We start from the raw sequence: 23,248 nt of genomic DNA on the forward strand, positions 1-23,248 counted from the left end.
AAATACACAAAGCTAGTCTAGGACTTACGTACAGAGAGAATGTTTTTAAAATCTTCAGACTTATGAAATTAAAAAACATGTCAACTCTAAGTTTAATATTTATAAAGGGTGATGTTATATCATTACACATACTAAGACATCCATTATCCCATAAGTGATGGGTAACGGTGATTTATCCAAGCAATTTCACTTGACAGAACTTGAGAACACATCTCAGTAATCACCCTTCTCTTCCTTCTTTACTACTTCCTGTGTGGTGAAAAGTGCTCTGATGGCTAGAGTTGTGTACCTTGACAATTACCTCATATCCTTGGAAGCGGCCCCTAAAACCTGACTACCACTACAGAACTGCAGAAAAATACTTTATGGATCTTCCTATAAATCAAGTGTGAATAGAAATTAAGAAGACACGCTTGGAATTCAAAAGGAAGGAAAAAGTTGTTGATATACAATTGGAAGAAGCTTCATAAAGTTGTAAAATAATTTATCTGTTGAACATCTACTCTCAAACAAAGGATAAAATAGTGTGGTAGATAAAACAATGGTTATGATGCTTTATTAATAGTTAAGGATATTAGAAATAAAGTACAGTGACCTCATACATAATAAACTTTGTATTCTAGAGTTATTTGTTCTAGAAGAGAGCAGGAGAATAATGTCTATTTTTTCTTCCTAAGTAATATTTCTTAAATATTTCTTAAACTGGGTGAATAAAATTAAAATGTTTTCTAATAATTTCATCATATGATTCCCTTTTATTCTGAAATGTGATAGTGATCTGGAATTTTTTCACTGTTCTATTCTGAGTTCTTAAGGATTCTTAGTCAGTCAGATGAGAATGCACAACGAAATGTGTTCATCTTTCTATTGTGTCCATTCTGATTTTAGTAAAGAAGAAAAAAATCAATGAAGTAATAAGCTTTTTAAAATATCAGTAAAATATAACAAATGCTCATGCACTGAGAACTAACTTCTTTCCTTCCTTCTTTCCTTCCTTCCTTCCTTCTTCCTTCCTTCCTTCCTTCCTTCCTTCCTTCTTCCTCCCTATTTAGTGTTCCTCTTTCTCTCTCTCTCTCTCTCTCTCCCCTCTCCCTTTCTTTCTTTTTTTTTCTCCCTCTCTTTTGACAGGGTCTTGATCTATCACGGAGGCTGGAGTGTAGTGACATGATCATAGCTTACTGTAGCCTCAAATTCCTGGGCTCAGGGAATCCTCCCACCTCAGCTTCCCAAGTAGCTAGGAATAGGCATGCACAACCATACTTGGCTATTTAAAAAAAAAAATTTATTGTAGAGATGGGTCTTGCTATGTTTTCCAGGCTTGTCTGGATCTCTTGGCCTCAAGCAATCCTCCTACTTCAGCCTCCTATAGCGCAGGGGCTACAGGTGTGAGCCACTGTGCCAAGCCCATTTATGGTTTCTTTACTGACAAGATGTTACCATAGGCCACATCTCCACTTATGAAAGATATGCAAATAGTACTTCTGTGACATGACACAAAATTTCACATCCTATGTTTTTCTCCCAACTGTACATTTTATCCTCATGAGACATTATCCTAGATGTGTCCCTAAAAGCTTGGCCTAATTCACACACATGCAGGCCCTGAAAGTCACAGTGTTTCATCAAAAAATAGCACTTTTCTTTCTTTGCTCCTGTGTAAATATCAAATTCCACTGCACATGAAGGGCAGAGAACAAAGCAAATTAAAAAAATAAGGCAGACATTACTGTCCTTTCAATATCATGAGGGTAGAATTATGTTTTGATCTGAATAACATAATCCAAATTTGTTCTTCTTTAATGAAATGAGTGCTAGAATTCATTTGAGCATAAAACATATTATCATATTTTGTCAATAACAGTGTCATTGCAAGTTTCCTGGTGGATTTTAAACCAAAAATGTACATTTCCATGATATAAAAATTCATGTCGTGTGTGTGCCTTTCAAAGGTGTGCCTAACATTTATTTACACCTGTACTTTTTCACACCATTTGTTTACATATTGTATACAAAGAAAAAATATATATATTATATATATATTTCTGTGGAAAACATTCTCTCTCTCTCTCTCTCTCTCTCTCTCTATATATATATATATAGTTCTGTGGAAAACTGACTCTTTGTACTTGCATTCTTCAAATTCCACTTCATTTAGGACTGGCACCAAATATCAAAGGAACTTTGACTAAATCAGAGTCTTGGATTCTACTTTAACCAAGCCCCCTCATAAATACAGCCTAAAGAAAGACCAATATTCAATTTAATGATCACCATAGGTTGCTCTGTCTGAAGTAATTGAAATGCCAGTCTGACATTTTTGCTGCTTTTCAAAGACTAACCATAGAAGGACGGCAGTTGCATAGCACGTATATCTTCATCTCCCCCCATCTGCACACCATAGGTTAGGTGGGTGATACAGTTTTTTGGTACTGAGCCCAAATTTTATCTTAGAATCCTTTTAAAAACTGTGTTCTAGAAAGTCATTATGAATGGCTGAGGCTAGTGCTGGAGAATCTGCTTGCTCTGTCATGAGTTCTTCTTGAGGTTCTATGCCTGGGGTTTGAATTACCAGCAGGTGAGCAGCGGTGGCTTTCAGAGTAGTTGCTCCTTTTATTATGTGACAATTACTCAACACAAACCCTGTATCAGACTCAATATAGGTTTCGGCAATGTATTTATCAAGAACACATGGTCCCTGCACTCAAGAAATGACTATGGGTCATTCCGACAGATAAAACAGGTATGTACAACCTATGAGGTGTGAATAGGGACTACATAGAAAGACACTTGTCCGGGAGTTAGGAGAGAGAAGGCATCACATGAATTTCTCACCTTTATCGCCCAGGTAACAGAAGGCATTAGACATTTAAGGAATTACAAATATCCAGCATTAGATTACACTTTTTTTCCGATTGTATGAACAGGATTTTAGTTTCCTACTCTATAAAATGGGGAAAATAATGGTATGTACTTCACAGGGTTGCTATGAGGATTAACTAAAATAATACATGATCTATTATCTATCTATCTTTCTGTCCATCTCTATCAATTTATTTTTACCTTTAACATATTTTAGCATTAACATTCTTTATGTTTCCCTATGCATCAGACATGATTCTAACACATTGTATACATGTTATTGCCATAGGCTGAACGTTTGTGTCCCCTATAATCCCCATATTAAAACCTAATCTTCAATTTAGTCGTCTTAATATTAGGAGGTAGAGCCTTTGGGAGACAATTAGGTCATGGGGGTGGGGATCTCATGAGTGGGATTAGTGCCCTTGTAAAAGAGGCCCCAGAAATAGCTTGCTCCCCCTTCCACCATATGAGGACACAGAAAAAAGAATCCATCTATTAAAATGGAAGAAAGCCTTCACTAGACGCAATGTGCTAGCACCTTGATCTTGTTCCCAGCCTCCTAGCTGTTTAGGCTACTTTGTTATCCTAGCCAAAATAGATTATAAGAATCATTTAATGTAATACATTAAGTATATTAACTCATACAGTGCTTCTCTATATAGTAGAAGTCCTAGCCGAAAGGTACACTGGAGAAGTGCCATTTTTCATTACTAAGGGTGGAATGCAGCTGGTACAAAGGGTCTGGGGATAGCAACAGATGAAGGAGGCAGTTTTCAGGCCATGACAATAGCCTGAAGACCTGTCAGGGTCACAGGCCCTGACAATGGCCCAAGACTTTACAAACGTTAAGTCTTTGTACCACATCAAAATCACCTAGAAAACTTTTGAGAAATAACAATTCCCAAGCCCTACACATGATGACTGTGATTCAATGTTTCTGGCAGGAGTCTGGGGATCTGTGTCTTTAAAAACCACCCGTGGTAATTCTGAGGCCAAGTCACGTTTTGGAATCAGCTAGAGAGTTAGCGAAGAAGGAGTAGACGGGATCCTCCAAAGAGAGTCATGGAGGGATGTGAGATTCAGAAAGATCCCTCTGCAGTGTGGGAGAGGTTAGGCAAGGTAGCAGAACAAGAGGCAAGGAGGTGTTTGACCCTTTGTAGATGAAACCTCCACCCTGAAGTCATTTTGTTCATTATTAAACATTCTACCCTGGAGATCTGATCAGACATTTGCAGATTTTCTAAGGAACCTATCTCTTTATGCAAACAACAATAACAATAAAGCAAAGAATAAATGTACTATATTGATTCCTTTCTCTTGAAAGAGCTTTCAAACAGATGATTAGGAGTAGTAAAAGAATGGGGCACAGTGTCTAAGCTCCAAAGCACTGTGATCGTGTAGAAATAGCTTTGAAAGTGACACTTTTACTCCACTGCATTTTGCCCTGACACACATAGGAAAGTGACACTTAAGTCATCTAAATGATCAAAATAAGAATTTGAATATTAGGAAATATCTGTAGAAAGAATATTTTCATAGTCACAGTCAAGGTTAAAATTATTTCACATTTTCTAGAATCTGATCCTTTCATAGAATCTTTACTGGATGTGTTAAATAACATTTATTTGACTAGTTGACATCATTATAATTGCAGTTAAAAATTTTAGTCAAAACTTTAATAACTGGTTCTTATTAAGTGCACAAGAGGCTTACTGTAAAATTTAAAATTATCTGGCAAACAATACATGCTTAATAAATATTCCTTGAATAAAGGAATGAATGCATAGATGTGTAATTGAACACAATGAAAGTTTTCACCTTATCCAACAATGTTCTGGTCCAATGAGTCGTTTAGGATAACACAAAAATAGAAACATTCTTATGCCCAAAGAAATTTGTTAGTAGATATTGAGTTTTTATTATGCATTAGGCACTGCTTTTGATCCTTATCATATTCTCATGAGAGAGGGGTATTAGCCGATTTCACAAATGAAAAAAACTGAGGGTTAAGTTTGATTTAAAATCACTTAAAGTAAAAATGTCATCATGCATTCTAGACACAATGATATCCAGTTTCTCCAATACGGAGCTCGATAAATTATGAAATGGACATATGTAAAATATAATGCAATCATTAAGTAATGCTTTGTAAGACAAAAATATCAGTACTGTATTTTCAGAATTTTCTTATGTTACTTGGAAAACATAAGAATAATTTGCAAAAAGAATAGTTGACTTGCAAAACAGCACGTAAAATATTAACTCCTAAAATACGCACAAGTGTAAATGCATGTAAAATACTAAAATAACACATAACAAAATATTAACAGTAGTTAGTGGTTTTCTCCTGGGTAAGAGAATGGTGAATAGTAATCATTTTATTCTTTATACTCTTCTTTGTATTTTTCCACAATTCATTGGTTCCAGTAGTATAATAAGAGGGAAAATATTCAAAGTGCAATAGTTGTTTAAACAAGTAGATAATGGATATTGACAATATACAGTCTTTGCTTTTCTTCTCTTGGCCCTATTCTGAAATACATCTGAATTCCTGTTATTCCAAAGTTACCCAAATATCTTTATTTTATTTCCTCTTTTTCTTTTTTCTCATCTTCTGCATAACAACCCTAAGGGTTGCACTGACCCTGCTTCATCTTTGTTTAGATTAAACTTTCCAATGAAATTATCACACAAGCTTTAATTTTTGTTAATATCCTTCATTGGCCTTGAAATGTATTTGAGGAACTATCTGTAAGATCACAGAGCTTAATGTCTAAGAGAGTGTCTCAAATTTAGTAGATATCATTAAATGATAAATAAAATAATGAATAAGTAAATAGAGTGAGTAACTATGAAAGTCAGAGAGGTTGTTATGTGCCTTAAATTCTGACAAAACTCTAGGTATAAGTAAATAAAAGACAGAAAGAATATTATCCTTCAAACTATATCACAAAACATTTAAATTTTTGTTTTTTAAAGTGAAACTGGGTTAAGTAATGGATCAATTCATGTTTTTACTGTATGAGGATCTGTGTCTATCTGGTAACAGAAGTATTATTATTATTTATAAAACTAAAATACATTCAGTCACTTGCATAAAAGGGGAAAATACCACAACTGGGGAAAAAGAAACAACAGTAACTGAGACATAGAGAATGGGCAGTCCTCACTTTCTAACTCCATTCTTTCTTCGTAATAGAAGCCCTGATTTTTAGTTTGGCCCTGGGCTACTCAGAAGAGAGACACATTTCCCGTACCCTGGCATGGCTGTCTGCGTTCCAGATTCTATATAAGCAGAAAGTGAGTATGCAATTTCTGAGAAGTGCATTTCAAGGTAAGGGCAACCTCCTTTTTTTATTTTTAGTTTTATTTTTGAGACCAAATCTTGCTTCGCCACGCAGGATGGAGTGCAGTGGAGCAATTATGGCTCACTGCGCCCTGGAATTTCTGGGTTCAGTGGATGCTCCCATCTGACCCTCCTGAGTAGCTGAGACTATAGGTATGTCTTACCACACCTCGCTATTTTTTTTTTTTTTTTTAAATTTTTGTAGAGCAACGTGGTGTCGCTTTGTGGCCCAGGCTGGACAACCTCCTTTTGGTGTCTTTTTTGACTTCTGGCTGGAAAGATGTGATGGACAAGCTCACTCAAACACCTGGCCCATAGGTAGTCACATTATGGGATGGCAGAGCAGTAAGACAGAGCCTGGGTTACACTGATTACAGAGTTACCATATCAGCTCCGTACTGCTCACTGCAGGGCTTGGTTTACATAAGAAAAATACATTTTGTTTTGATTCACTTATTGTTAGTTCAGTTATTCAAATGAAGAAACCCTTTTTAAAACTATATATAATTATTCCAATGAATTCAGAGCCAGTTATCTAAGATAGCCTCCTCCCATTAAAAATATTTATATGTTCAAATAACGATACAAAGATGAAAACCTTAGATTTTTTGCTTTAGTTTGTACAGATGATTCCTAAGTACGCCTTTTAGTTTGCACATGTTTAGAAATACTTTTTCTCCTATGTTACTACATTCACCTAGCTTCAGTGAAATTCTCTTTGAGGATCCTTTAACAAAAATAAAAGTTACATGTTTAATTTCTCTGCTCAGAGTCTTTACTTACATAGATCATACTTTTGGCACATGTATCTTTATGTGTCATCTAAGGAAAGTCTTATGATACAGTTGAATTTGACTATTTCTTCACCGCAAAAAGAAGCTTCTGTAAAATTTATTTAATAATTACATCATGCCAAGTGAATGAATTTTCTACCCTTTGTGATACTATTTTACTTTGCCACCTTCATTTCATTTCAGTTTTGAGCCATTCATTCTGCATTACTGTTTTATTACAAGGATAAAAACTGACAATAAACTAAAACAGCTTTTTCACTATTTATGTAAAGCCTACTTCATGCATCAAACAATGCCCAGAATAATGTCAAAACATGTAGAGAAAGAAAAATAGCACCCACCTCCTCATTAATTATGGAACTTTCAGAGCCCTGTGATGATGTGCATTTGGGATTGTTCTGGGAGCTACTGAATCAAAACAGGACAGCTAAGATCAAGCAGAATCCTGGGAGCCACAGGAGGCCAGCATAATTTTGAGCTGCAGGAGGCTCCAGTGTTTGAAAAAATGGACAGTGTCTTCTGATAACTCTTTAGCAAACATAAATAAATAAATAAATAAATAAATAAATAAATAAATACATTCAACTCTCAAAATTCCAAAAGAATGATGCAAATTACCATTTTTTTTTCTTTTCAATTTTTTTCTTTAATTGTTCTCTTATGAAAAAACAGGCATGTGATTTCAGGAAAAATTGCATTTAGTGTTAGTTCCTCAAACTTGTTCTAGTTCACATGAGGCAAGAATCAGCTACTCTCTGGATTTCTAATCAGTCCAGAACTCTTTGGAAATATCTTCCTTGTTAGTGATGTTTTTTTTTTTTTTTTTTTTAACAAAAAGGTGAAAAACTTACAGTATCCACAAACATCCAGAGGTGTTCAACATTGGAAGTTTGGAGGTTTGAATAGTTCTCTGTCTGTCTATCTCTCCTTTTTCTTGTTTAACAATTGTATATCGCTTTGTAAATTTAAGGGCCTATGAATGCCTTTGCTACTAATTAAACTACAAACTTACAGTAGGAGTGGGGTTATGCCTGCAGTCTCATCTACTCAAGAGGATGATGTGGGAGGATCACTTGAGCCCAGGAGTTGGAGGCTGCAGTAAGCTGTGATAGCACCATTGCACTCCAGCTTGATCAACACAGTAACACCTCATCTCTAAAAAATAATTTAAAAAAAACTACGAATTTAATAAACTCAGTGTTATGTTCTAAATGCATGATTTCTCCAACATACCAGAAAGCTGATCACTCAGTCATCAACCCTCAGCATCAACTACATTACATATACGATCCAGTTTGGTGATCAGGAGAAAAACATCCATATTTACGGTAATAAATATTGTCCAAAGTTGATTTTTCCTCTTTGCACTGGGAATTTGCATTTACTATGATTAACGTGTACATTCTCAAGGTTCAGTTTTTGCACAAGTTTTTCTTTTGTGTGAAAGTCCTTTCTGCTCTTAATTTTCTGAACATCAGCTTATGCATAATCATTGCTTATAAATATATATTTATTCCCTCATAAACTCTGGTCAAAGTTTGCAAAAGGCCCCAGATTTTATTTCCTTTTCAATGACAAAAACCCCAGCCTCAACCCAGACTAGAATGTACATTTGCCAAATCCAATCCATCAAAAGAGAGCACCTAGAACTGACATAGATCTCTTTAGACTTTAGTAGGAATTAGATTTCCCAAATATAGGTATAAACATTCTGAATGGCCCATCTTATAATCTTTTGAGTATAGCCATGGGAAGTAGAGCTGCAGTCTGACCGTAGAAACAGAAAGGACTGTCTTTGTACAAACCCAACTCAACACCATTTGGCAGGGGAGGCGATGCTGACGGAAAAGCTAGTGTTACAGATTCTGATGAACAGTTCATTTTATGACCCACCAGCTGGGAAAATCTGTTCCATCTTATTTAAGCCATTGTTATTTTTGGGTTTCCTGTCAGTAGCAGATTTTACCTAATCCTTAGTAAGTTGGTGGATATGGAAGAGAAGTAGTTAGAAGAGAGGAAAAAAAATTCGAACAAGTTTGATTCTTGACAGAGAGATACCTAAGTAGTGTAAGGATAGATGTGGGAATTAAATAATTTAAGGTTGGTATCTTTAAAACTGCCCTTTTCAATTAAAGTATACAAACCACTTCAACTAGTAATCTTCCGTGACCTTTCCCTCAGTCTCTTCCAAACAGCAAATGGGCAAGTTTTCCTCACCTCTCTGCTTCCAAAGAATCCTGTCCAGACATCTGGGACTAATCACATTGTATTAGGATTGCTTATGTCTTTTTGTCTTCTCTTTTCTGACGATCCATTTGAATGTAGAGACTGCATTTTTTGAATCACGTTGGCTAACAATAAATATTTGTTTTATCATCCACAAAGTGTATATTTCATATTTTCTCCATGGGAAAGTCTTGTTCTGTTTCGATATTAGAAAGACCATAGGCCCCATCAGCACAGAATGAAAGTTAAAAATGATCACAAATGATTCTGCTCTTATTCAACACCATAGAAAATTTCTTGTTCAGTGGTATTTACCCAAAGTGAGCATTCCACAGAATTTTATTCTGGGAATTCTGCAAACTAAGAAGAGGTTCTGCAGTGCTATTATGATTTCAGGAAGAACTAGAAGAAAAAAGACATCATTTATTAGATATTTCTTGATGAAATAAGAAATTGGGTCACATGGGCGAATAAAATAAAGAGAAATAAAACATTATTGAAGATAGTGACTGGAATTTTAGGGACTCTACCCCTAGTAAATGGTAGCTAAATCTCTAATGGAAATAGCTACCAAAGGAGATGACTGACAACTGAATTTATTAACAAACACATGAGACTGTGAAATGATTTGGAGCGTAATGGGAGAATGTGTTATTTTTACATTAGCTTAAGTGCATATTTTATGAGAACTCCACAGAGATAGAGGAAAGAAGAAAGCTTAGGCTGGTGAATGAGCATTTGAAAGCAATGTTAAACCAGGATATAGTAATGAGCAGCCAGATTTTCCTCATGTTTCAGCACCAGAAAATTATGCAAACAGCTATAGCGTTTTTCCTAATAAATTCCATTTTCCGAGCCACTGATATGATTTGAATATAAAATTGAAAATTATATTTTCTCAAGTTTGCTATTTCATACAAGTTTTTATTTATCATAAATTAATAAAGCAGGCTCCCTTGCATGCCCCCAAAGGGCAAACATTTGATTAACTCTTTCACCAAATAACATAATTAAAACTTTCCATAGATTTAAAACTATGAAGTACTTTGTATTTGCATAAGACATAACTTATGTACTTGAAATTTCTTAAGTTCTTGCCAAAAACAACTTTTACAATGGGCTCATCATATAAGAAATAGCAATTAACACATGCTCAGAAATAGCTACATGTTCTATAATAGAGCAGAAGTTTTGCTCTGAAATCAGTGATCAAAGATAATAAGGAGTCCAAACTTAGGAGATAAGAGTCTTTTCAAAAGCATCTAAAAATTCAGATATCGCTTAGTTTTCTCCTTTTGAAGAATAAGATAATTAAATATTCTGAATGCGAATCAAGCCAGAGGACAAAATATTTGAGGTAATAGAAAAATAGTTTTTTAAGGTCTTCAGTTGGCATACACTGTTGTCGGTCACATTCTCTAAAAATAGAGCCCTGAGATGGGGATTCTTGTGCAAATGATTTATTGAGGGTGTGCTCTTAGGAGAAATCTACAAGGAAGTGAGAGGAAGAAGAAAAAGGAAAGGGATAGGGCCAGCACAGATAGGGTTTCAGCCTTATCCTATAAGGAGGAGCTCCAGAGCACCACACAGTCAATCTTGCCTCTGGGCAAAGGGGCCAGATATTTGTACCCCCATATCCAAACACACAAAAGACACAGGAGATCTGAAACTCCTGATCAGTCCATTCTTGGCAGCAGAATGCCCCTATCTCCTGGAAAGAGGGGAAGGAAAAGAGGTATAACTTCATATGCCAGATAGCTCCTGTGGTCCAAGGTAATCTTTCAGAGAAAGGTGTGGCTGGGAATTGAAAGCACCTGCTTATAAAGGCAATCTGGCTGGAGTGCCAATGCCATCCCTTACACATTCAATACTAAGCCGTGCCCTATTTCCAATACAGAGAATACTGCTTTGCTGGATTCTTTCTGTGCTCCTTTTAGGAAGTCATAAGTTGTTACCAATTTATTATCATTTTTGCCCACTATCTAGGAACACTTCAAAGACAGAAATAAAAATACAAAGCATCCTTTAATGGCTCAGCAAAACAAAGAAAACTAATCAATACCTTGTTCAAATCTAAAAGTTTAGTATAAGGGTGGTTTTCATTGATTCCTTTTTCCATGTGCACTGAGCCATGTGGAAACCTTGTTTGCATTGATTTTTTTTTTAAATTCATCACGTGACAACACACTAAAAAGGGGAGAAAAGCCTCAGTTGGTACAGGCACAAGCTGACTGTATGGTGGATTTTATGGAAGTGTTGAAGTAATGTTCTCAGATTTCCATTTGATGTGGGAGGGAATCGTAAGATCTCTCTTGGTCCAAATCCATTTAGCATAGTGGAAAAACAGCTTGCCTGAGAGCCAGAATGAAAGTTCTTCAAGCTCTGATATAAGTAGCTGAGTATGTCACATCCTTCTTAGTACTTGTTCTTTTTAATTTGTAAATTGAGAAGACTGGAGTTTATAGTTTATAGGAGTGCTTGTATTTTTAAATCATATCTTTCTGAAAGGTCTGGTCTACAAAACTTGGCTGATTTATGGTGAATAGGCTATAATTTTGGCCTCTGATTTCTAGTTCTCTATACATGGACTTTTTAAACTATCTGTAGCTATCCTATACGAGGACAGCTATTACAAATTTTCCAATTTTCCAAGGACCAATATTTGGCCCTACTGCTATATGCCAGATGATATTGAGCAGGTTTAATAATACTCAAAGTACCTTGTTTAATGAGGTGAGTTCACTGACTCCACATTTGAATGCTATGTCAGTATCAAGTGGCGGTAAAGCTTCTAAATGCATACTTTCAATTTCTGTATTTATATGTAGACATATTAAAGTAATAAATTCAGTCATACCCCATGCTCAATAGCTACATGTGGCTGGTGAGTACCATAGTGAAGAGTATAGATACAGAATATTTCCCTCATCTCAGAAAGTTCTATTGGATAGTGCTGCCCTAGAATTGCCATTCATTAATCTGCAATTTCAATGCTGGTATGTTTTGGGTACTTCCTGTAACATTCTGTATCTTTTGTAGTATTCTAGATTTATCTCCCAGTTCACAAAGGAAATCTGTCCATCTTCTCATCAATATGGTGTCAGTATTAAACACAGTTATTCATAGGGCCCTGTCTTGACTATAACCATTCAAAATAAAGAAATGAAATAGTAGTTCATGTATTCAAAGTACTTATGATCTGGTGAGGGAGTCAGCAATATGTAGAAATTAAACACACAAAGTGATTTTAGCTGCATTTTAAATAAATAAGAAGTCTTACCTTTGTAGGAGAGATTATGAATTATTTGAGGTTATAGGAAAAACCTCAGTTGAGAGAAGGCAGTGAACCTTGTAGACTAGAATCACGAAAAAAACCTCACATTGAAGGATGAGACCTAAGATGCTACTGGAGGAAGAGTACAAACTGACTAAGAAGAAGAGAAGAAACAATATGTATGTATACATGTGTATATGTGTGTGTGTATGTGTGTAATATGTATATGTAGATGCATATATTCATACATTTGTCTATCTTCCTATGTATATCCCTGTCTCAGTATTGATTATATTTGGAGACCGTGTTTCAAAATTCTGTATTGAGAACTACTAAAATGGAAAATAAATCCACTTAATATGTCCTCTCCTTACTTAAAATGGGTAAGTTCTGGTGTTCTTCCTGAATATATAAAATCTCGGCTATTCATTTTTCAGTAGCATAAAGCAAAACAAATTTATTACCTATCTCATCTGGAGATAAGAAGTCCAACATAGATCTCAATGGGCTAAAACCAAGGTATCAGCAGAGCTGCCTTCCTCTCTGGAGGCTTTAGTGGAGAATCTGCTTCATTGTTTTTTCAGCTTCTAGAAGCTGCCTGCACTCCTTGGCTGATGCCCACTTCCTCCATCTTCAAAACCAAATAAAGCTGGTGAAGTTTTTCTCACATAACACCATCTGACCTTCTTGTCTATCATCTGCTTCCATTTTTAAGGACTCCTGTGATGACATCGCGTTCACTTGGATAATCCAGAATAGTCTCTCTGTGTTAAGGTCATCTGAAAGCAACTCTATGGCTATTTCTCTTCAGCATAAGATAATTTAGACAGTAATCAAAGCTCTCCATTCTTTGCTTTCCCTCTATTTTACTAATTATGCATGGAGAAAGCAAACAGTAAATTGTGTATATTTTGTAATGCTTCTTTTTCACAGCTATGGACTTTCTTTTTAATACGTATCCTACTGCAATTTCAGGGAATTGTCTACAAATCAAAGAAGTCACAGCAGTCCTTAGGAAGGACAAGGGTATGTACCAATGCTGAGAAAGTCAGGCTGAAGCAGAAGGCAGGAAGGATGTGCATATGTCTAGCTATGAATTTCCCTTCCATTCTGAACCACAAATCATTCACTTCAAGAGATTGTTACATTAAACATGCTAATATCATGTATTGGCTGTCTCTAACAAGTTCTGTTATGAATCAAGAGGAAAAAAGCAGCACATATAATGAAATAACCACAAAGAAAGATACACACAGACACACACATGCACACACACACCCCTTGCCATCTTGGCAAATCACAGAAAACCAATTTGGCTTGAAATGACAGCACACACTTCTGAAAATTTAAATAATAAAGCATAAATGCAATGATAATTGGAAATTCATTAGCTGATTCTGTCATCTGGCAATGAAACCCATTTGATTGTCTCTCTGCTTCTTTCTCTGACAGGAAACCAAATGCAGCAATGAACTTGACCCCTTGGATTATTTACTGTCATGTTTTTAAAATAATGGAATGAAAAGGTGGTCTAGTCCTGAGTTAGCAGTCAGCAAGTTTTGGGCACAGCTTCGCTTTTAAGGAAAGGCTAAAAACTGAATAATGAAAACAATTTGAACTCTGAGCACAAAAAGCATACACTTAGCTCTGCTGAAATCTATGGGTGGCAGTTTTCGAAAGTAGAAATTTAAATCCCACCAACTGCAGGCTAGGAGCTGTCACTTATTATAATTTAACAGAATGCTCTATATTTGTTATAAGAAAAAGGAAGAAATGCTATTAGAGATAATTAAAATGTGAAGTACCACTTGTTTATATTCTTATGCTGTTTCTGATTTGGGGAATAAACGTCCCAATCAAGACCAAGCATAGAAATATGGATATGTTAATTCTAAGTAATTAGGAGCATACAGGCTGACAAATAACCTCTTGGGGCAAGCAAAAGCCTGCAGGTGGCTGTCCTTCTCCTGTCAGAAGTGCCACAAGCTGCCTAAGAGTACTTGAGCCAATGAGAATCAGCTGCTCCTACCAGAACTGAGATGGCCCACCAAGGGAGGGGGGTGCCCTGGGCTTCTAGTCACAGCAAGAAATTTGAGAGATTGCTTCTTAAATTGCAGTCACTTGTCTGCTACGTTGTCCCAGACAAGTGACTGCAGTTTAAGAAGTAATCTCTCAAATTTCTTCAGACTGCAGCTGTAACATCCCTTTACACATTTCTTTTAAAATTTGGCCGCAATTACATTTTTTAGGCACTCGTATTAATTCTTTGGTCATTGGTCCTTGGTTTTTAGGCAAAAATGTATATTTTTCCTTTATGTTCTTATCTAGCAATGTTTGATTTCTTTTTCAAAACCTCCTCTATTAAATTAAAAATGATTAACAGGGTTTAAAGATAAATAACAACAACAAGCTAATAAAAGTCTACCTTAAGACATAGAAGGGCTATAATTAGTATGTTTAGTATTACGCATATGAACAGCATTAAAATGCATATCAGATTTGATAGTTTCATCACAAATGAATGAACACACTAATATACTGGGGCAACAAAGTTCCAAAAGCATCAGAGGAGACAGGGAAAGAATCTATTTCTGAATTGGATGCATGTGAACTGTCAGGGCAGAAAAAAGGCAGCTAAATTGGCTCAGTGGAGGAGTGCTGGAATCCTAGGAGGACCACCTGAAAATTACATTTAATATGCTAACACTATTACAAGAATATTTCTATTCTTCCCATAAAGGTCTTGCTAACAGTAATTAAATTTTAAGACAGTCAGATCTGGAAAGGAATAAAAATACACTGAAAATACGATTATGATGGCTACGGGAGGCCTTCCCTTTCAAATACTAATTTAAAAAATTGCGTTTTGGCTACCCAGGGACACTGAGGCTGGCCGTATTTATATTAAATTACACCTAATCACGCCTACGTTTTTAAAACTCTAATACATTTAACACCAAAATGCCCTGGACTTGAGAAATATGTAAATGGCATTCTAAATGTATGGGTTTCTCTGCATCAGCAGTCACATGCAGAGTAAAGGGGAAAAATGAAACATACAAACCAGGATCAGGACAGCAGGTCTTGGGGAACAAAATCTGCATTGGGTCAACAGAACTGATTGTGAAGCTGCTGCAGTTTTCAATAAAGAACTCATTTATTTAAAAAATATGTCTAAAAATTGGACCTGTTTTTAAAATAATTTTCATTTCTCTTGACAATCAGCAAGTCTGATTTGCATAACAGCATCTGTTTTGTAGTCATCTGTTCACTTGAATCGTAACCCAGGTCATCATTCATGAATAACTTGAAGAAAGTATGGAAGCGCTTCCATACTTTCACTCACCATGCTCCACCCCTCAATTTCACTTCCATTATTATGATCTCTAATGCATAAAATTCAAGAAATCCCCAAAGTAAAATTCTGAAAGACTAAGCAATAAAACCCTAACATAATATTCCTTTGGCAAGAGTTTAATAGAATTTCTTTTTAAAAATTATAGATGTAAAAAATGTTTGTATCAGTTACCTTTTAAAATTTGGAGGCAGTTTATTAGAAAGAAGTGATCCTTATAGTTTTGCATGCATCAGAGACAACTGGCGGACTTGTTAAAGTAATGATAATTGGGCCCTATTCCCATTCAACATGTCCAGGAGAGTTTTCATTTCTACCAATTCCTAGGCAATGCTGACGCTGCTGGTCCAGGGACCACACTTTGGGAATCACTAGCATTGTAGGTAAGAGCATGAGCTTCCAAGTTAGAGAGCTGGACGTGCCTGACTCTGCCTCCTGCCTTTCCGACCTTGGATAAGATATTTCCCCTAAGTCTTAGTTTCTTCTTCTATAAAGTGAGGATAAAAGCAACGTTTACATCACAAGATTTTGCATAAAATAAAGGAGAAAAATGCATGTGAATTCCTTAGAATATAGTAAATGTCTAATAATAGCTTAGATTCCAAATAGGATGTGGCAAAAAATAATAATAATAATAATAAGGAAATGGAGTAAAAGGAAACATTTCCATGCATCCTATTCAGACATAGTTTTCCTTTAAGAAAGTTATGTATTACTGAGTAATACTATACTTCTATTCAAGAAAAAAAATCAAATATCCTATTAGTTGCAGGAGGTGGATTATCTTTTCTATTAAAAACAAAATAGCCCAAGTTCCATACTGAGGATAAAACTTTATACAGTGCCACCTAGATATTTTGTGTTTTGCTTAAAACTTAATTATTAAGATTTGTTACACAGATCATCATTGACATTAATATGTGTAACGATAGATAATAAGTGAATACATTCTGGAAGTATACATAACATTATAGTAGTGTGCAAGATATTATGAAAAGAAAAAATCCTTGAAAGTCATCATTTCTGCATTTCTGGATAACAGTTATATTATTTTGACCTTTTCTCTGTATTCCAGGTTTTTTGTAGCAGGTAAGAAGTGGGTATTATTTTTTAATCACAGAAAGACCTTAGAAAAATGTTAATGAAACTAACAATGCCTAGGGACCAAAAATTCTCAAGGCATCATGCTGCTGCGTCACGCTTGTATATTACCAGGAATTCAGAGAAACTGTCTGTGTGTTGGGGCAGGGAGACCTGCCAAAAGAAGGCACTGGGGAAAGTTACACTTCTCTTGGGTATCCACAAGCCTGCGAAGGACCTTGGAGCTAAAGTAGAAAACGATGTTTAAGCAATTAGAAGAAAAGCTCCTCTGAAAGCTAGAATACTCCAGAGCCAAGTGACAAACCTGACCTAGACGCCTAAAAAGTTTCAGGGAGAGCTGAGTTGAAAGAAAGGTACTACTCTGTCTGAAACTACTTTTGCGAGGAGGGGCAGACAGGGCAGGAGAGTCATTTCAAATCTAGTTCTTTGTCTTTTTTAGATCATGTACCCCTTTGAGAACCTTGTAAAAACTATAGGACCTTCTCAGTAAAACATGCATCTGTACTATTGGATAGGAGGATCAACCATCTCTCTAAAAGTTGATCTTTTATGTCCTCAGTTAAGAAACTTTGGTATAAAATAACTGAAATGGGGTAAATATTAGTGAGAAAGGCACTAAAATCTTTAGAGATATTACCATTTTCATCAAACTTTTTAATAAACACGTTATTTTAATTTATTCTACAGTGACTATGCTTTGTTGTCTCACCACAAAACAAAACCCTTATCTTTCTCTCTCTCTGTTTTTTTTAATATAAATCAGAGTTAGGTGAGCGATCATGCCTTTTTTTGGCTTAATTAACCTTATCAAAGGGCATCTGATTACTAAGACTAGAAAGTTCTAACCCTGTTGTCACTTGGAAGTAGTTTACTTAAATTGCAGACCAAATATGATAATGGAAATACGTTCATGTGCGGCCTAAGGACGTTTTGGTCAATGATGGGCTGCATATATTATGGCGGTCCCATAAGATTTTAACACCATATTTTTACTGTACCTTTGAAGTTTAGGCATGTTTAGATACATAAATACCACTGTGTTACAAATGCCTACACTATTCAGTACAGCCACATGCTGTGCAGGTTTGTAGCCAAAGAGCAGTAAGTTATACCACGTAGCCTAGGTGTGTAGTAGGCTATACCATCTAGGTTTGAGTAAATGTAAACACACTCTACGATGTTTACACAAGGACAAAATCACCTAATGACACATTCTCAGAAGGTATTCCTGTCATTAAGCAATGTATACCTGTAGTGCAGTAGAATCTTGACATTGTGGACTTCCACTTAGAAGATTTGACTGAGAGAGGGAGAGAGAGTCAGAGAGAGAGAGAGAGAGAGAGAGAGAGACACCATGTTTCACAATCTACAGAAATTTTCCATTTTGCTGAGATACAAATGCAAGGCTTTTTGGAAGACTCCTTTAGCTAGTGAATGATTCCAGCCAAGCACCTGGAATTCGCATCTCACTGGGGTCAAGGGGCCTATTATCCTTTCTTGGCTCATCACAAGATTTCGAATACCTTTCTCTAATTTAGAAGGAAAATGATGCAGTAGGACACAACTTCCTAAAATCTATTTTTATTTTTCAAACATGGGCCTTCAGTAGCTTCAAAAAGTAGAAGAGAGAACTCACAGTAACTGTCTACTCTGGATTCATGCTCTTAGAGACATTACCTCATGAAGGTTTGCACATTCCAACACACAGCAATGGAAAAGTCTACATGGTGGGAGTGGGGGGAACCTGAAAGCACGTTAAGATACAAAACATCTCCAGAAATGATTGATTTCCCCTTACTCATTTCTTACTAATGAATATTCTATTTATAAAGATCTCTAGGGACATACACAGCATCCCCAAAGAAACTAAACAATGCCAAATGAAAAATCTATATACGCAAGGGCTGTCAATCCCTGTTCTTTTTCTTATGATTGCTCGATGGCAGTCACTGAAGACTTTAATCTACCAGGCTTTGCCCTGAGCCAATAAACCAGTTTTAGTGAGCAGCTCAGTCATTTGATAGCGGGTGGCAAATCAGTCTTGCCAATCCAAAATGAAGTGTGCTTGGGGAGGGTTTACCATTTTGCTGCCAGGCTTCATTTGCTTAATCTATGGGATTGGACCAAGCCTTTGTGTGGCTTCATTTGTAGGCCAGGACCAGGGTACTACAATCTAGGCTGGACTCCAGACATCCCGTCTGATTTTGTCAGCCTTCTCTGCCTAAGGGATGGATCTGTTCTGCACATCAGGGTCATGCAACCAGGCTGAGCTTCCCAATCCCCATGCTGCCACTAGCCTGAGGTTGGATACTCCTGCTGTCCAGCATAAGCCTAGCTTTGTCAAGTCATCTTCGCTGTCAAAATTGAAGATAAGAAATTTGGGGCATGGTCATTAGAGCTGGTGATCATTCTTTGGGGTTGCGGGGAAGGAGCAGTACCAAAGTTCAGTGGTTTCTTCTGGCTCTGGCCTTTCTTGTTTCTAGCTTCTCTCTTCTGCAAGCCTGTCACTAAGGGTAAGCTTGACGAGGAAAAGACAAAAGCCACACTGGCTACATGTGTTTTATCCTTCTGAGTTGCAGTAATTATCCATCTTAAGTTACACTTTCCTTAAAGGAAAAGACAGTCTGTAGCATCACATTGATCTATAGTCAACAGATGTATTTTCAACGGATTTTTATCACTAATGTGGAAGAGTTTCCTTTTGTTCCAAGTGCAAAATAAAAACGATGATCAATTAATTTTTTGATGGCATTCAGCAATATGTATTGAGTGTAACAAGATGACTGGCAATCCCTTAACAAGTTGTATTTCAAAATTTTATTTGTAATTTATTTGCCTGAGTTTAGACTATGGTTTTTCAGGGAAAATAAAATATTTTAGATTGGTAAAAGAAACTTCCAAAGTTCACCACACATAGTTCTTTCCTTCACATTTCTATTATATAGAGAATATAAGTATTCTCTAGTTATTTTACCAATAAATTACATATTCAATAATGAATTATTTTAGAAGACTTCTGTAATATGTTCAGCCATGTCTGAGTCATGTAAAGTAAAAGAGTGAGTGCCTTGGCTTTAAGGAAATGAAATAATTTGTTTTGAACAAAACCAGGCAGAAATACGTGATTTATTAAAGTTGAATGACCTCATGAAACTGATCCTCAGTGTGGTATAATTTATTACTGAAATAGCAAAAATGTTTTAAAAGAAGTTGTCTTATGAGAAATCTAATTTGCTTTTGAGTAGCATTTTTTTTTTTTAAATTACATGACTTATTCTGGATAACATTAATAGATAACTATCAAAATGCAAGTCCTTGTAGGAAAGATAATTTTGTCACGTTGTATCTTGTCTTTTTTTTTTTTTTTTTTTTTTTGAGACGGAGTCTCGCTGTGTCGCCCAGGCTGGAGTGCAGTGGCCGGATCTCAGCTCACTGCAAGCTCCGCCTCCTGGGTTTATGCCATTCTCCTACCTCAGCCTCCTGAGTAGCTGGGACCACAGGCGCCCGCCACCTCGCCCGGCTAGTTTTTTGTATTTTTTAGTAGAGATGGGGTTTCACCGTGATAGCCAGGATGGTCTCGATCTCCTGACCTCATGATCCGCCCGTCTCGGCCTCCCAAAGTGCTGGGATTACAGGCTTGAGCCACCGCGCCCGGCCTAGTATCTTGTCTTTTTAAAAGCATGTTGAATATATAATGAGGGCATTACCCCTGCTATAAAAACTTGAGCTTCTGCACATCTTTCCTTTGAGGCTAAACTCTGTAACCTGAACAGTACAAATATTAGGCCTGTTTCTCTGGGGCATTGGTGTTGATGTGAGTTTCATCCTAATATCGGGTTGTCAGGGCACTGAGTAAGGCAGAAAACTACTTTTAAGGAGCTTTTGCAATGAGCACCTAATTAATGGGGTGATAAACATGAGTGACCGGAGGTTCCATGGTCTAACACAGTGTCATATTGGGTGTCTCCTTACTCATTTAACCTTAGATTTCCAGCAGCAGCAACAGTGGGCATGGAAGGGTCTTCTGGCCCAGCTGAGAATGTTCTGCTAGGACAGAGGTGTAAGTCTGGGGAAGAACATAAACAGTAAGAAGCATAATTACATCTTAGATGCAGTTGGCCACCTCAGGAAGAACAGAAAAAGCACTTCTTTCAGTGAGCAACCCTGAATTACCGCTCGCTATCTACAGCCTTCTTTTAAACTTTCCTCATGGGATAAAAATGCTACTTCTCAATTTTTGTTAGTCAGGTTTTGTTTGTCTATGCATACTCATTCCTTAAGTAGAGCTGATTTATGGCACCCCAAATTTTCTTCATGACAGGTTAATCACGAGTATACAGGCTACAAAATAGCCCTGCTGCAAGGATCACCAGTTTATCGTCATTTGTAGAGATTTAGTTTAGGTACACACTCTATGGAAAATTCAAAAGAGTAAATATTAAGAGTGCTCTTAAGATTTTTATTTTTTTAATTGTGCTGCAACATGTGGTTCAATCACTCTACAGAACTTCAGATGAGATTGGACACATTCAGCATGGTATGGCCACAGACCATACAGAATTTCAGCAAGTCCTTTAAACTCAGCTGGAGAATGAACATAATTACACCTGGTGATGTGTGGTACACATACACAATGGAATACTATTCAGCCGTAAGAAATTAAATCCTGCCATTTGCAGTAACATGGATGGAACTTGAGGCCATTATGTTAAATGAAATAAACCAGGCAGAGGAAGCCAAATACCACATGCTCTCATTCACATGTGGGAGCTAAAAAGATGGATCTCATAAGGATAGAGAGTAGAATGGTGGCTACCAGAGGCCGGGAAGAATAGAGGGGAGGGAAGGATGAAGGAAAAATTAAAAGGATGTAAATGTATTTATGACCATTGAAGTATACACTAAAAATGGGTAAAGATAGTATATTTTATATGTATATTTAACCTGAATCTTGAACAGTGTAAAAAAAGTCTCAGTTTGTTAATGGCATTAGCCAGGAGGCCTTCAACTGCACAATGGAGCACAGAGTAACAGGGAGTTGCAGCAGTAAGGATAGCTTCATGGTTGCTTGGGTTTGCAGTTCAATGATATCACCAAGGAACTGGATGCATTTTTTCTGTCTGCTTAGGCATCCTGGGGTACACTTCATCCTAAGTTTTCTACATAATGCTAAGCACAGCTGGGATCCTAGGTTTCCTTCTCTACTCCCAGGGATAGTGAGGGTCTCTTCTAGTAGCTCTCGCTGCAGGACAAAAGGGAACCTTTTTCTAAAGCCCCATCATATCTCTCTGCATTTTTCTATGCTGAACTGAATGGGCTTTGCTGATAGAACCAATACAGTTAGTATCAACCCACAGTTGATATCAACCCCTTTCAAACTACCCAGCTGCCATAAAACTGGGGAGAAGTAGAACATAGTTGGGAAGATGACTACAGTGTGTACCACATTTTTATTATCTCTTCAGTTGGTGCTAGATTATTCTTCATGCTTCTGAGCATCTTCCAAATATTTAGCATCAAGACATCCCAAGGGTTTTTGCCTAGTAAGAAACCATTATCTTCAGAAGATGACTGGATCTTGGTGGAATCTAGAAATACTGAGAGACTGGGGAAAATTAAGTCAAATATTATACCAATGTCAAACATCAAAAATTTCTCAAGCCTCTTAGTTCCCATGTCATTCCAAATAGTTCTACATTGATCCTTGACAGTACAGCATACAGTAAACTCTAATTTGTTATTTCCATAAATATGTATATAATATATATTTCCTATTACATGGGACTAAGAAGAGATCTATGAAGATTTTCATAATCCCTGTGCATTAGAATAGGATCTAATGGAATCACTTTTATGTATTCCATAGCCAGTCTAAGGAAACCTATAAGGGATTTTAATTTGAAATTTTGTTTAAAAAGGATATGAAAGTGTATGGCTATTTTAATGGATTAAAAGTGACTTTTCTCTAAGTCTTTGATTTCAGGTGGCTTGTACCAATGTGTAAGAATGTGCTTCTTCAGAACAGGATTTTGCTACAAATAAGAAAGCACTCTCTGAATATTGTCTTATATTAACAGAATGCATTCCATTAAAGAAAAAAATGAGTATAATACAAGTGAACTGATTTGTGAATATTAAAAACTTTTTAAAGCTAATTTTGTGAGCCAATTACTTAGAAACAGAATTAAGTGATTGTAGAAATGCCTTTGGATAAAGCTACAGAAGTTTAAAATTTTAAAGACCTTTAATCATCGACACTTTATATTTTTCTTTAAAATTAAAATTTAAAT

General features: G+C 36.3%; 1 protein-coding gene across 1 annotated transcript in view; it reads right to left on the minus strand.

Moving 5' to 3' along the window:
• The window catches only part of GPC6 (glypican 6), a 1,232,941-nt gene that overhangs the window by 446,961 nt on the left and 762,732 nt on the right, over positions 1-23,248 (minus strand). The window lies entirely within an intron of this gene.

The sequence above is a fragment of the Trachypithecus francoisi genome, unplaced genomic scaffold, assembly GCF_009764315.1.
Source record: "Trachypithecus francoisi isolate TF-2019V2 unplaced genomic scaffold, Tfra_2.0 Lachesis_group18, whole genome shotgun sequence".
Classification (NCBI taxonomy): domain Eukaryota; kingdom Metazoa; phylum Chordata; class Mammalia; order Primates; family Cercopithecidae; genus Trachypithecus; species Trachypithecus francoisi.